This window comes from Tiliqua scincoides, chromosome 6, assembly GCF_035046505.1.
Source record: "Tiliqua scincoides isolate rTilSci1 chromosome 6, rTilSci1.hap2, whole genome shotgun sequence".
In the NCBI taxonomy this organism is placed as follows: Eukaryota; Metazoa; Chordata; class Lepidosauria; order Squamata; family Scincidae; genus Tiliqua; species Tiliqua scincoides.
Genome location: NC_089826.1, coordinates 71,656,980 through 71,670,922, shown reverse-complemented (window position 1 = coordinate 71,670,922; position 13,943 = coordinate 71,656,980). Strand labels below are relative to the sequence as shown.

General features: G+C 44.7%; 1 protein-coding gene across 1 annotated transcript in view; it reads left to right on the top strand.

Moving 5' to 3' along the window:
• Positions 1-278: 278 nt before the first annotated feature.
• KLHL5 (kelch like family member 5) overlaps positions 279-13,943 on the top strand; it is a 50,765-nt gene continuing 37,100 nt past the window's right edge. Inside the window, exons 1-2 of the mRNA XM_066631719.1 lie at positions 279-361; positions 5,647-5,714. The gene's annotated coding sequence lies outside the window, so the exon portion shown is untranslated. The remainder of the gene's footprint in view (positions 362-5,646; positions 5,715-13,943) is intronic.

The window sequence follows — 13,943 nt, the reverse complement described above, 5'->3', positions numbered from 1 at the left end:
GAAGCGCAAGACGGCAGCAACCGTTACTCCACTTTGCGGGTTGGGGGAGGGGAAACAGCAACCGCCAGCAGTGCCTGCGATGTGGCGGTGCGCGGGAAGCGCAGACGGAAGCAGCGCGGGCTTGTGATTGGTCGCGCGAGGCCCGGAGGGGCGCGGCCAAAGTTCTTTCTCTCGCCAGTCTTCCCAAGTCGTCCCCCACCACGCTGGCAGTGGCACTGAGGGGAGGGGTCGCCCCGCCCAGGTGGGCGTGGCTCAGGGTCCCCAGGAGAGGGGGCAAGGAGGTTCCTCAGCAGCTGGAGGCTGGGCCGGGGAGGGGAGGCGCGCCTGCCCGCTGAGTCTTCCTCCCCGGGGCAGCAGTGAGGTGAGAAAGGGTCCGGTGGGGGAGGGGAGCAGCATCCACACTGCGCTGCCTGTCCACGCGCCTCTTCCTCCTCCTCCTCCTCAGCTCTGCGCTGTTGTTTTCCTGCCTGTGGGTTCCCAGGGGAGGTGGCAGAGAGAGGGGAGGCGGTGGGAAGACGCTGCTGCCGCCTCAGTGGAGCCCTTTGCCGAGGCGGGGGGGAGTGGGGTGCGCTCCAGGAGTTTGCCTGAAAAGTAGCCCTGATGAAGAGGAAAAAATAGCTGAATGGCCCTATTTGTCCTTTAGGCAAAACGAGCACACCCAGGGTTGTCAGATACAAAGGGGGACTGAGTGCCTGTGCCTTTAACCCCTGTATAGGAGAGGTATAGGGTGCCTATACTAGAGCCACTGGGTGGGACACGTATAGGGTGCCTACACCAGAACCACTGTATAGGAGAAGTATAGAGTGTACCTAGAACCACCATATAGGAGAGGTATGGGATGCCTATACATACTACCACTGTATAGGAGAGGTATAGTCTGTACCTAGAACCACCATATAGGAGAGATATAGGGTGCCTATACTAGAACCATTGTGTAGGAGAGGTACAGGGTACCTTTACTTAGAACCGTTGTATAGAAGATATATAGAGTGCCTATAGCTAGAACCATTGTATATATAACATTGTTGAGAATTTGGGCAGGTACCACTCAGCATGGAAGGGTGTCAAACGCCACCCCTGGCAAAAATTTTGTCTTCTATACAAGGGTTGGTACTTTTCTCCAGGAAATTTATCTCCCCAATTCTGCCCCCATCCCCCCCTTGGGAATACAGTATCTTGTCCAGTGCTGAGCCTCCTTCAGGACTCAGCTCCTTCCCCAAGAATCTCTATATGTTAAATCTCTGAGTGGACAGTAGGGTTAGGGTTATGCAAAGTGGGACAGAGTGCTATACCTTTAACCATTGTAAAGAGGATGGAATTTTGGCAGGTGCAGCTCAAGGTGGAAGAGTTTTTAAAGCTGCAGCTGCCAAAATTCAGTGGTTAAAAGTATCGGCACTCTGACCCACTTTGTATCTGGTAACCCTAATAAACCCAAAAGCTCGTTACATCTTTATCAGAATCAACAAAAATGAAAAGTCTTGAGCAGGGAGCTTTCCAGGTCTCTTCACCAGACTGGATGTTTAGGAAAGCAAAAAAAAAAAAAAAAGAATAAAGAAGAGAAAACTCTTGAACATGAGAAAGCATTTCGTGAACCATTTGTGTGGCTGCAACCACTCTGTGTTCCAGAGGGTCCTGAAGGTGCATACTTAAAATTACTGCTGATTAACCAGCAATGTGGTTGATAACCACCCACCTTCTCAGTTGTATGCTTATGGGTGGGGAAAGCGTTCTGTGTACACACAGGGGTTTGTGGATTTACAACACAATCCTAGGCATGTCTACTCAGAAGTAAGTCCCGTTGAGCAGTGTGACTTGCTTCCAGGTATGTATAGGATTGCAGCGTTAGTTTGATAACCTGCCATCTCTAAAAACTGTCTATCCTCAGTCAAAATAGAATGAAACTTCATCAGATTCACTGATATGTACATACCCTTTCACAGTTGTGATTGTAGGCTCAATGAGAAGTTGATATTCTAGGTTAACCAGTGTAGAGTAAAAGGTTACAGGTTATGTTCATGTAGTATGAAGTTATTAAAATTCTGCACACTGGATCCTTCTGTGTGTCTGTAGAAAGAAGGGGGTGAGGGGAGCATATCCTACTCTATTACAAGCATATTTTTGTCCCTTGGTCCGTGAAATTAAACGCTTGATCTTGGTTCTGATGAATTTGGCAGATATTCACAATTTGCCTCTATATGAAGGAATAGGATCCCTTGTATCACTTCATTTTTATGCTACAAGGATGATGTGGATATAAGGAATCATTCAAGAGCTGTTCAATTCAATGAGATCTGTATCTTTCAAATTCAAGCCCAGTTATATGCTCAGTGAAATTTATTCTGTTCCTCTGAGTACTTATAATATTTTGTAACCCAGAGCAACTTGTATTCAGTGGCTGATTTATCTGATCTGAGGAAGCTAATGTAAGGCAGTATTAAAGTAATTAAAAATTAATTACGACAGGCTATGGTTCACGACCTGTGCAAAGAGATTAGATGGGCCTCCTTCCCCCTACTGTTTCATTTTACCCTGTCAAGCGCAACTGATTCAGACTCTGTGAGAGCTTGGATGGAAGGGAGAAGGGCATGCATGAGTGACAACTATACTGTAACATTGACTGCCTTTTCCAAACAACGGGTTTGTTATTGACACAATTGTAGGAAGTAGGAAATATCAATTGGGAAAAAAATCAAAGTGATTTTACACTCATTTAGAAAAAATTTTTGCATTTGAAATCCTTTACGCATACAGAGGAAGAAATTCTGCTGGTTAAATCTTCTGGTACGTGTCTTTCATCTAGATCAGGGGTGCTCAATAGGTGGATCGCGATCTACCGGTAGATCGCGAGGCAAAATGAGTAGATCGCGGAGCCCTGTCTCTCCAAACTGTTAATATGTCAGTTTTGTCTAGTGACTAGACGAAACTGACATATTTAGCTGACACTAAACTGAAACTGACACTTTAGCTGCTCTTCAGGCATACAGCAACAAAACTGATGAAACTGACTAGACTCCAGCAGGGGCTCCATACATTAAAGGGGGTGTCTGTCAGACGCTTCCTTCCCCCCTGGTAGATCTCCGGGCCTTGCTGGGTTTCAAAGTAGCTCTCGAGCCAAAAAAGTGTGAGCACCCCTGATCTAGATCCTTTCCACATGATTTCTTCATATATGTATGTGAGATACATAAATACTTTGTGCAGGAACCAAATATCTTTTCACAGAGTTGTGGTTTTCTTATGTGAAGATTATATATCCCCAATAGGCACCACTCTGTCTCTTTCATGAGAACAAGTATGTCACTACATCCTGAAAGTTTGGATGTTGTTTCGCCCCTTTTTTTTTGCTCTTTCCTGACTTTGTAGACTAAAATTATCTCTTCTTCAGCCATGCCGGTCTGAAACTTATTGCCTGTCTGCAATTCTAAACACACTTACTAAAAAGTAAACCCAATTGAACAAAAAAATTATTTCTGAGTGAACATGTTTAGGATTGTGCTGTTACTGTTGTTGAGATAACTGTTTCATTATGTAGAAACATAATAATAAACTTCATTGCAGACTGAGACTGCAGTCCTATACCCACTTTCCTGGGAGGAAGTCCCATTGAACACAGCTGAACTTACTTCTGAGTAGTCAGGCATTGGATTATGCCCTGAGACTCTACCAAAACCTTGCAGTCACTGATTAACTTATCTACCACCCATGAGGTTGTGTTAAAGGCAATCATAAGTCTACCACATAGCAAATACTATGTTTGGTGAGCTGTATTTGGCTACAGGGAGTCCATCATAAGATGATTTGATTGAATTGTGAACCCCTTGTAAAGCAGAGACCAACTGTAGTGGAGAACTAATGGCAAGTCAGTATCAGCAGTATCGAGCTTTATGGGCCAATGGTTGGTGTAAAGCCGTGTCCTGTTCCTATAATCTTTTTTTAATGAGTATGGCAGATTACTCAACGTTTACTAACCCACAGCATTTTTACTGAACTGCTCACATATACTTTATGGCATACAAAAGAACTAGTTTTATGTAAAGCTGCTTGCCTACCAGTAATCAAGTGAAAGCAATTGTTACTCACCAGAGGCAACCAGATAAGTGACCATATGAGCCTCTAAGAATTGCATGGTTTTTGCATATTAAAATAATATAATGCATGAATTGCCACACTGTTGCCAAAATCATATGTGCAATCAGATCCATGAAGAGCCATTCAGGAACTTGAATCTGACCCTTGATGAGATATATGTGTCAGTAATTTCCATGTTTCCTTTTTAATAAATATGGCAAGTATCTCTGTCAGCACTGCATGCATGCTAAATAGGAACACATGAATTGTAATGGAGCTGGATCACCAAACGCCACAGTTGGAAACTCCTCATAAAACAGTGGCAGGCTCAATGACTTGCTGTGTAGGTTATGATAATGAAGGTGTATTAAGAATTACATTGTTTTAAAATGAGGTTGACAATGCAATCCCATGCATGTTTACTCAGAAGTAAGCCCCAATAAGCTCAGTGGAATTTACTCCTACATAAGTGTGTATTAGATTGCAGTGTAACAGCCCAATTCTATCCTCCAACCCCCCTTGCTGATGAAGCAGGCAAGCACAGCTGTATCCTATGGGGGAATTTTCTGTGCTGGCAGACTCCTTGTTGTCAGGAACAATTGTTCCCTTGCCCCAGGAAAGTCCCAGCTGCTTCAGTGGGGCAATTTGGGTCTCCGCCTGCAGAATCACTGGAACAAGTTGCCTTGGTTCAGCAGATCATGCCCAGATGGATCAGGCCTATGCATGGCTGCTGCCAATCCTGTTTACTCCCAGGCCTAATCTACCTGACCTGTCCTCCCTCTGCCCCGTTCTGCCTCTGCACTGCTCCAATCCATTTATAGCATTTTTGCACACTATTACCAGACCAGTGCAGCATGCAGTGCACTAACGCACGTGCTGTGGAGGATTGAGCTGATCTCTCATATGTTAACTGTCAAATTGACTTCTTAAATATAGGAAATGTCAAGGGTAGAAATTAAATTCTCCAAATACTGACACAGTAGACATCCTCTGCTATGTAACTGTTTCACTGGTAAGATAAGATGTTGTGCAGTAAATTTTTAAAGAGTTGTTTGCAATGCCTCAGATTTATCTGTTTTAATTTCTATTCTTATATTATTTACTCTTTTTATTTCTTGAGATTCATCTTGTGGCCTAGGATGTCTTGAAGGAGATGAAAATGGAGATATATATCATCTAGACCAAGGTGCCCAAACCCCGGCCCTGGGGCCACTTGTGGCCCTTGAAGACTCCCAATCTGGCCCCCTGAGAGCCCCCAGTCTCCAATGAGCTCTGGCCCTCCAGAGACTTGCTGGAGCCCGCACTGGCCTGACACAACTGCTCTCAGCGTGATGGCCAACTCTTCGATCTCTCGTGTGAACTGTGGGACAAGGGGCTCCCTCCACTGCTTGCTGTTTCATGTCTGTGATGCAGCAGTGGCAGCAAAGGAAAGGCTGGCTTTGCTTTGTGCAAGGCCTTTTATAGGCCATGAGCTATTGCAAGACCTTCATTCATTCATATAAGTTCCATTGCTAATGTATTCATGTAAATATATTCAAATTTGAAATGTAAATTAATTTTTTTTCCTGGCCCCTGACACAGTGTGAGAGAGATGATGTGGCCCTCCTGCCAGAAAATTTGGACACCCCTGATCTAGACAAGCAATTCAGGTAATTCTCTTTTTAAAATCATATATGCAGATTATGAGCCCAGCCATAGTTAAGATTTGGAAGTTTAATTCGTTTCAGTAGTAGATTTAAGCAGCATTTAAGTCTGCGGTTCTGTACAAATTTACACAGAAGTATGAAATTGAAATCTGAGATTCATGTCAAGAGTAAGTATGAATAAGAGATGGCTGCATATCTTTCACTGAAATAAAGGACATTCCAGGGTTCTTAATTCTGTCTTGATTATGCTCCATGACTTTTTTGTAATCCCAAGCAGTGGCGTAGCTAGCGAGGGGCGGGGGGGCTGTCCGCCCCAGGTACCAACCTTGGGGGAGTGCATCACAAGTGACCCAACATCGCTGACATCGCGGAGGTTATGAATAAACCAATCATGCTATATATTGTTGGATGCTGAATTTCCAGTGGAATGCAATGAAAAAACTGGAGTGAAATATCTCCTTTCCATCAAAAGTTATGGCCAAAAAACTGGAAATCAAAAAATGCATGGAGCCCTATGGAAAGTGAAATCGAGCCAGGTAGGATTGCAGCCTAGGAGTGTTAAAAATTGTCCTGCTTGATGATGTCACTTCCAGCCATGACATAACTTCTGGTGGGTCCCGAACAGATTATCATTCTAAAAAGTGGGTCCCAGTGTTAAAAGTTTGAGAACCACTGCCATAACTCAAAACAGGCTAATGAGACATCCTTTGGGGGGGGGGGGTTGACACCCTAGTGACCACAATTCTGGAAATCATGGCTTTTAGGAATAATACTATCATGTTATATACCATTTGATGCAGAATTTCATCCATTGCTTGTGGGGAAATATTCACTGCATTTATTTTCTGGCCATTATTATTATTCATTTCATGTCATGACTATTACTATCTCTCAGTCTCACCTACCTCATAGGGTTGTTGTGAAGACAAAATAAAGAGAGGAAACATGTAGACTACCCTGAGCTGCTTAGAGGAAGGTGGTATAAAAATGTGAATGAATGAATAATTAATATAATTAATAATTACATGATTATGGGGTGACAAAAATTTATGGGCCCTGGGTGTCAAATGACCTAGCTATGCCACTGATCCCAAGCATAAATTTTAGCTAGTCAATACACAAAAATGCAAATGCAGGCTGATTTTCTTTTGTGCTGTGAGTACGTTGTGCGACTGTCTCAATAAACAGGGACTTGAGTGTATTTGAATTTATCTTGAATGAGCTCTGGAACCTCAGTTTTATAGAACTGTTTTATTATTCTCATTGATCTGGGAAAGTATTTGCTTTATATGTTGCATTTTAAGGCACATTTTTAATGTGTGCAACTTGAAAGAAAAGTAGTATATTTGCATCTGTTGTTCGGTCTGATGAGAAAAATACTTCAATAATACCAAATGTATAAGCTCAATCAGAAACATAGCGTGCAAAAATGTGTATTAGTTATGGTCCAGTCCTATTGGGCCAGCATGCACAGGGGTTTACAACAGTGGAACAGAATTCAGCTGCTGTTAAATGGTTTTTGGTGGTTCACAAAGTACACAGCTGGTTGCTGTTTTAAGGAGACCTGCTGCTGGACCAGCAGCACCTGGAGTATTGTGTCCAGTTCCAGTTGCCGCATCTCAAAAAGGATATAGTGGAGATGGAAAAGGTGCAAAAGAGAGCAACCAAAATAATTACAGGGCTGGGGCACCTTCCCTATGAGGAAAGGCTACAAGGTTTGGACCTCTTTAGCCTAGAAAAGAGGGGCCTGAGGGGGGAACATGATTGAGGCATACAAAATCATGCAGGGGATGGACAGAGTCTCTCTATCCACTCTTCTCACATAACACCAGAACCAGGGGACATCCACGAAAGTTGAGTGTTGGGAGACAGAAGAAAATATTTCTTTACCCAGCATGTAATGAGTTTGTGGAACTCCTTGCCACAGGATGTAGTGATGGCATCTTGCCTGGATACCTTTAAGAGGGGACTGGACAATTTTCTGGAGGAAAAGTTCATTATGGGTTACAAGTCATAGTAGATATATGTAACCTCTTGGTTTTAGAGGCAAGCTGCCTCTGATTGCCAGATGCAGGGGGGTGCACCAGGACGCAGGTTGTGTCTGTTGTCTTCTGCGCTCCCTGAGGCATTTGGTGGGCCACTGTGAGATACAGGAAGCTGGACTAGATGGGCACTTGGCCTGATCCAGTGGGGCTCTTCTTATGTTCTTATGTTCATGGAATGCAACAGTGCTCTGAATGTTCTTTGTATTTAAAGAAGCTGCTGAATTTTAAATATTAGAGCCATCTTTACATTGCCTGATAAAAAATTTAAAAGTATAGACAAGTTATAGACTACTGCACAGACTAGTCTTGCAAAACCCTGTTGCTGGATAAGCTTGATGATTAGGATACTTATGGAAATGTAAAAGGTTGTCTTTTTATGTGAACTACAGAGAGAGGTCGGTTTCTAGGCTTGTCACATGTATCTGAGTAGTTCTTCAACCTTTGAGGGATCAGTAACTTGTCTGGGTTAGTCTCATGGCATATAAGCATTTTTAGCTTGGTTTAAGGAAAACCATAATCTTAATAAGAATGTTAGAATCTGGAGCAGAGGTTGCATAGCTTGGAAGGCCAGGCAAGTCTAATGAAATAGTTTGAAGAACTTTGTGTTTTTAGAAGTAGTTAGAACACCAGTTGTAGTTTATACTTCTGTTTAATACATCTGCCAAACAGTTTAACTGGCCTGTTTTCAACAATATGGAAGAACAAAGGTCTGCCAGTTGTTAGATAGGCATTTTTACTTACATTTTTTTAAAAGAATGGGATGCCTTTTAAGACTTGGGATGTCTTTAATCCTAAGTCTCTTGCTGCCTTTCTTCAGGCCCCTGCAGACAGAGCTGCTCTGATCTTCTTCCTACTCACTTAAGGTGAAAGGTGGTCAGCTTGCTTCCCTACCTATCCCTCCTTTCTCTTTCTCACAAGGTCCCTTTAAACAAAGCAGGAAGTGCAAGAATGCTTGGAGTGCTCCCAGAGTGTGTCTCTCCCTTTCTGTTTTCTAATGTAACCTCTCTCCAACTTTTCGAAACTAGATATGCAAATAAACAGATCAAGCAGCTAGGTTGTTCAAAAGGATTTTTTAAATGGGTGAGCAGTTTTCAATTTGCATTTCAATTATTGGTATAGATCAGTTGAATATCATTTGCATAAGTGTAATTCTAAGGACATGGAGGAGGGAGGGGTCAGGCTGGATTATGCTGTATAGAGAAAGCAGAGGGAGGAGAGGATTGTACAACATGGAAGGGTGAGGGGGCGGGCCGCAGACTGGTTTGAAGCCCACTCTGAGGAGTTGACACCAGTCATTGAGGAAAAGAGGAGAGCTCTAGCAGCATACAAAGCCTGTCCCAGTGAGCGCAACCTGCAGGTCCTCCAAGCTGCTCGCAGCAAAGTCCAGCAGACTGCCAGGAGATGTGCTAATGACTACTGGCTCCAACTCTGTTCCCAGATACAGATAGCAGCTGACATGGGCAACATCAAGTGGATGGCCCTAGGTCCAGCACAGAAGAAAACTGCCCCTCTGAAGTATGCCACAAGCGAGGTTATCCAGGACCAGGCGCAGCAGATGGGACGCTGGGTGCAGCACTACTCTGAGCTATATTCCCGAGAAAATGCAGTAATTGAGGAATCACTGAACAACATCGAGTGCCTACCTGTGTTGAAGGAGCTTGACAGTGAACCAACCCTAGCAGAACTTCACACAGCCCTGGACTCCCTCGCCTCTGGCAAGGCACCTAGGAAAGACAGCATTCCTGCTGAAGTCCTAAAGTGCTGCAAAGAGATCATCACCACTGAGCTGCATGAAATCCTCTGCCTCTGCTGGAGAGAAGGTGGAGTACCACAGGACATGAGGGATGCAAACATCATCACGCTGTACAAGAACAAAGGCAAAAGGGGTGACTTCAATAACTACTGCGGCTTCTCTCTCCTTAGTGTTGTAGGAACGCTGTTTGCCCAAGTTGCACTGAAGAGACTCCATGTACTTGCAGAGGTACTTGTAGAGTGTCTACCCAGAATCACAGTGCAGATTCCAAGCCAACAGGTCCACCACTGATATAGTATTCTTCCTTAGGCAGCTGCAGTAGAAATGCAGAGAACAATGACAGCCATTCTTTATAGCCTTCATAGATCTCACGAAGGCTTTCGACCTGGTCAACAGGGACAGCCTCTTCAAGATTCTCCCCAAGATCGGATGTCCACCCAGGCTCCTCAGCATCACCAGGTCTTTCCACAAGGACATGAAGGGCACTGTAGTCTGATGGCTCCACATCAGACCCCTTTGACATCTGAAGCAGAGTGAAGCAGGGCTGTGTTCTCATGCCGACCTTGTTTAGGATTTTCTTCGCTGTCTTGCTGAAGCAGGCCTTTGGAACTGCAACAGAAGGCATCTATCTCTGGACCAGATCAGACGGAAAGCTCTCCAGATTGAGAGCAAAGTCCAAAGTTCAGCTGAAATGTCTGCCTGACTGCCAAGGATGCAGCTGTCACCACCCACTCTGCCAGAGACCTCCAGCAGCTCATGAACTGAGCAAGGCCTGCCAAGACTTTGGACTGACAATCAACCTGAAGAAAACACAGGTCATAGTTCAGGATGTGGACTCACCTCCCTGCATTGCAATCTCTGCGCATGAGCTGGTACTTTGTGTACCTTGGCTCAACTATCTCCGAAACTCTTTCTCTGCATACCGAGCTAATCAAAAGCATCGGCAAAGTAGCTACCACATTTTCCAGACTCGCAAAGAGAGTCTGGTCCAACAAGAAGCTGATGGAACATACCAAGATCCAAGTCCACAGAGCCTGCGTCTTAAGTGCACTTCTGTACTGCAGCGAGTCATGGACTCTTCGCTCACAACAGGAGAAGAAGCTGAACGCTTTCCACATGCACTGCCTCCGACGCATCCTCGGCATCACCTGGCAGGAAAAAGTTCCAAACAACACAGTCCTGGAACGAGCTGGAATCCCCAGCATGTATACAGTGCTGAAACAGAGATGCCTGCGTTGGCTTGGTCATGTCATGAGAATGGGCGATGGTCAGATCCCAAAGGATCTCGTCTATGGATAACTTGTGCAGGGAAAGCGCCCTACTGGTAGACCACAGCTGCGCTACAAGGATATCTGCAAGAGGGATCTGAAAGCCTTAGGAATGAACCTCAACAGATTGGAAACCTTGGCCTCTGAGCGTTCTGCTTGGTAGCAGGCTGTGCAGCATAGCTTTTCCCAGTTTGAAGAGACACTTTGCCAACAGACTGAGGCAAAGAGGCGAAGAAGGAAGGCCATAGCCAGGGAGACAGACCAGGGACAGATTGCACTTGCACTTGCACTTGCAGATTGCACTTCCCAGTGTGGAAGGGATTATCACTTCCGAATTGGCCTTTTCAGCCACACTGGATGCTGTGCCAGAACCACCATTCAGAGCGTGATACCATAGTCTTTCAAGACTGAAGGTTGCCAACAGCAATTCTAAGGATTGTTGATTCTATATTCCAAGTGTATAATGCATGTAGTTGCATAATATAATGTAACTACTATATATAATATAATAATATATTATATTATATAAGTAAAATATATTATATATTATATAATGTATATATAATATAATAATATAATATAACTACTATATGTAGTTGCATATGTATAATGCATAGTAGTTAAACAGTTGCATCTGAGCAGTAATAAGCTTTGGTACCTTTTAGATTTTGCTGCAGCAGCACAGAAGCAGCTTTGTGTCTTCATTTTACAACACTGACTCAGCACCATCTTTGAGGGATGGCTCATGAGGATTCTCCCCCAATACAGTCAATGTGTGGGATGATTATCCATGTGGTACTAGGCCTTCAAACTTCATAGCAGGGAACAGGGAAAAACTGCAGTTTGGTGGTGGTACACAAGATTTACATGTAGTAGGTCCAGGTTCAAACAAAGGGTGTCAAACATAAAGCCCAGAGGCTGGATATGACCCCCAGAAGCTGTTTATCTGGCCCATGTGATAATTGGGCTCTTCAAGCACCACTATCAGCTGCTCTCAGCTGCAGATTGATGAGTTGGCAGAAGTGGCACTGCTGAAAGGGCAGTGCTGGTAGAGCCCATCTTTCATGTGAGCCACCATTTTAGCAGTGCTGCTTCTGTCACTGGGGAGGAGAGACCGAAGAAAACCTCAGAAGGCTGGAAATGGTGCAGAGGAAGAGATGTGAAATGAAGAAGCTGCCAAGGTCCTGGAAAAGCCCAATTACATAGACCTACAAAACTGAGGGTCAGAAAAGTTTTTACCAAACTTCCTGGTGGTTTGATATGAATTTCGGGTGCCGATTCCAAAAATGGCATCCGTTTTGCCCTATCACACCTAGTTTGGGACATATAGTATAGCCCAGGGGTGCTCAATACGTCGATCGCGATCGACTGGTCGATCGCGAGGCAAAATGAGTCGATCGCAGGCTTCTCTCCCGTCCACGCATTCCTGGGAGTGAGCCTCTTTGACTCTACTGGGGCTGACTCATGAGTAGACCTGGAGAGGAGCTGCTTGAAGGCTTCTCTCCCGTCCACACATCCCTGGGAGTGAGCCCCTGGCAGGCTTGTGAGCCCAGGGAGTGAGCCCCTGGCAGGCTCCTCCCTGGGAGAGGAGCTGCTGGCAGGCTTCTCTCCTGTCCACGCATCCCTGGGAGTGAGCCCTGTTGACTCTACTAGGGCTGACTTACCTTTCCCCTGTTTTTGCACTGGTCTGTATGGAGATCTGCCCCCCCCCAACTTCCATCTGTTGGTTCTGTGTGCAAGGGGTTTTGCACTGGTCTTGCTGTGATGTCTATATAGAGATCTTCCCTCCCCCACACCTTTCCCCTGTTTTTGCACTGGTCTGTATAGAGATCTGCTCCCCCCCCCAACTTGTATTGGAATTGAGGAAGATCTGGTGAGGAGGTAGATGTGGTGTCAGCAGTGGCCCCTTTAAGGGTAAGGCCTGGGCATCCAGCAGAGTGTGCTGCACAGCTGCAGCCACTTGAAGGCAATAGGGCCCTCAGGGATATAAGAGCACCTGAGGCAGGAAGGGCTCCACTTATTTATGTGAGTCAGCCTTTTCCTACATGAAGATCATTAAGTTCCACCATGACTGATGAACATTTGGAAGTGTGCTTGAGGCTGGCCTGTCAGCAGCTGCTGTCCGGACTATGCATCCTTGGCTGATTCACTTCAGTGCAAGTCATCAAAGTAAACTCAAGTAATTACAAAAATGTTTATAGTTAATTATGTTGTGTTGTGCAATATTGGCTCATGCGGTTATGCAAGGTACACCAACATACATTGTACACATAAATGTTATATGTTATGATGGCGTGAACATTGTAAAAAAACTCTGGTAGATCTCCGGGCCTTGCTGGGTTTCAAAGTAGCTCTCGAGCCAAAAATTGTGAGCACCCCTGGTATAGCCTCATTAGTGAATGGTTCAAGCAGCTTCCTCATGGGGAAGCCATGGTGTAGGCTTCCTCATGAGGAAGCTGCTTGAACCATTCACTAAAGAGGCTATACTATATGTCCCAAACTAGGCGTGATAGGGCAAAACGGATGCCATTTTTGGAATCGGCACCCCAAATATACCCAGGAAATGGTGTAACATTTAAGGAAGCAAACTGTGTGTTGGCCTGTGTTATCATACAGACTGCCCTTTCAGCAGCACCGCTTCTGCTGAGGTACCACTTTGCAGAGCACCTCTCAGCAGAGGTGTCACTAGGGTTTGCAGCACCTCGTATGAGAGCTCATTGTGTCACTTCCATGATGGATCTCCTCCCATACCAGACCATATGGAATAAATGACAGCATAACCGTAGAGTCAATCTCACAGATAAGTCGAGGACAACTTTTTAGCAAAAATTATAGAATTTTCTGTGACCATTGGAGTCAGGGGATGACGACTTGGGGGTATCTGAGCTACTTTGAAAACAGCTTATGAGGTACTGTTCTGAGGCAGCAGCAAAAAGCCTAAAAGAAACTTTTTTCCTTCTTTTCCTAACAGGAAGGGAGATGAAGGTTCTTCTGGGTGTTGTAGGCTTTGTGAGGAGTACAGTGCTGCACTTCTATAGCAGCAGACCTCATACAATTCCCCTAAGCACCTTCATTTCCCTTCCTATTTGGTGAAGATGCTAAAATGGCTACAGTTTTGTTTGTTTGCTTTATGTTGCTGCCTCAGAACAATTACTGGTAAATAAAA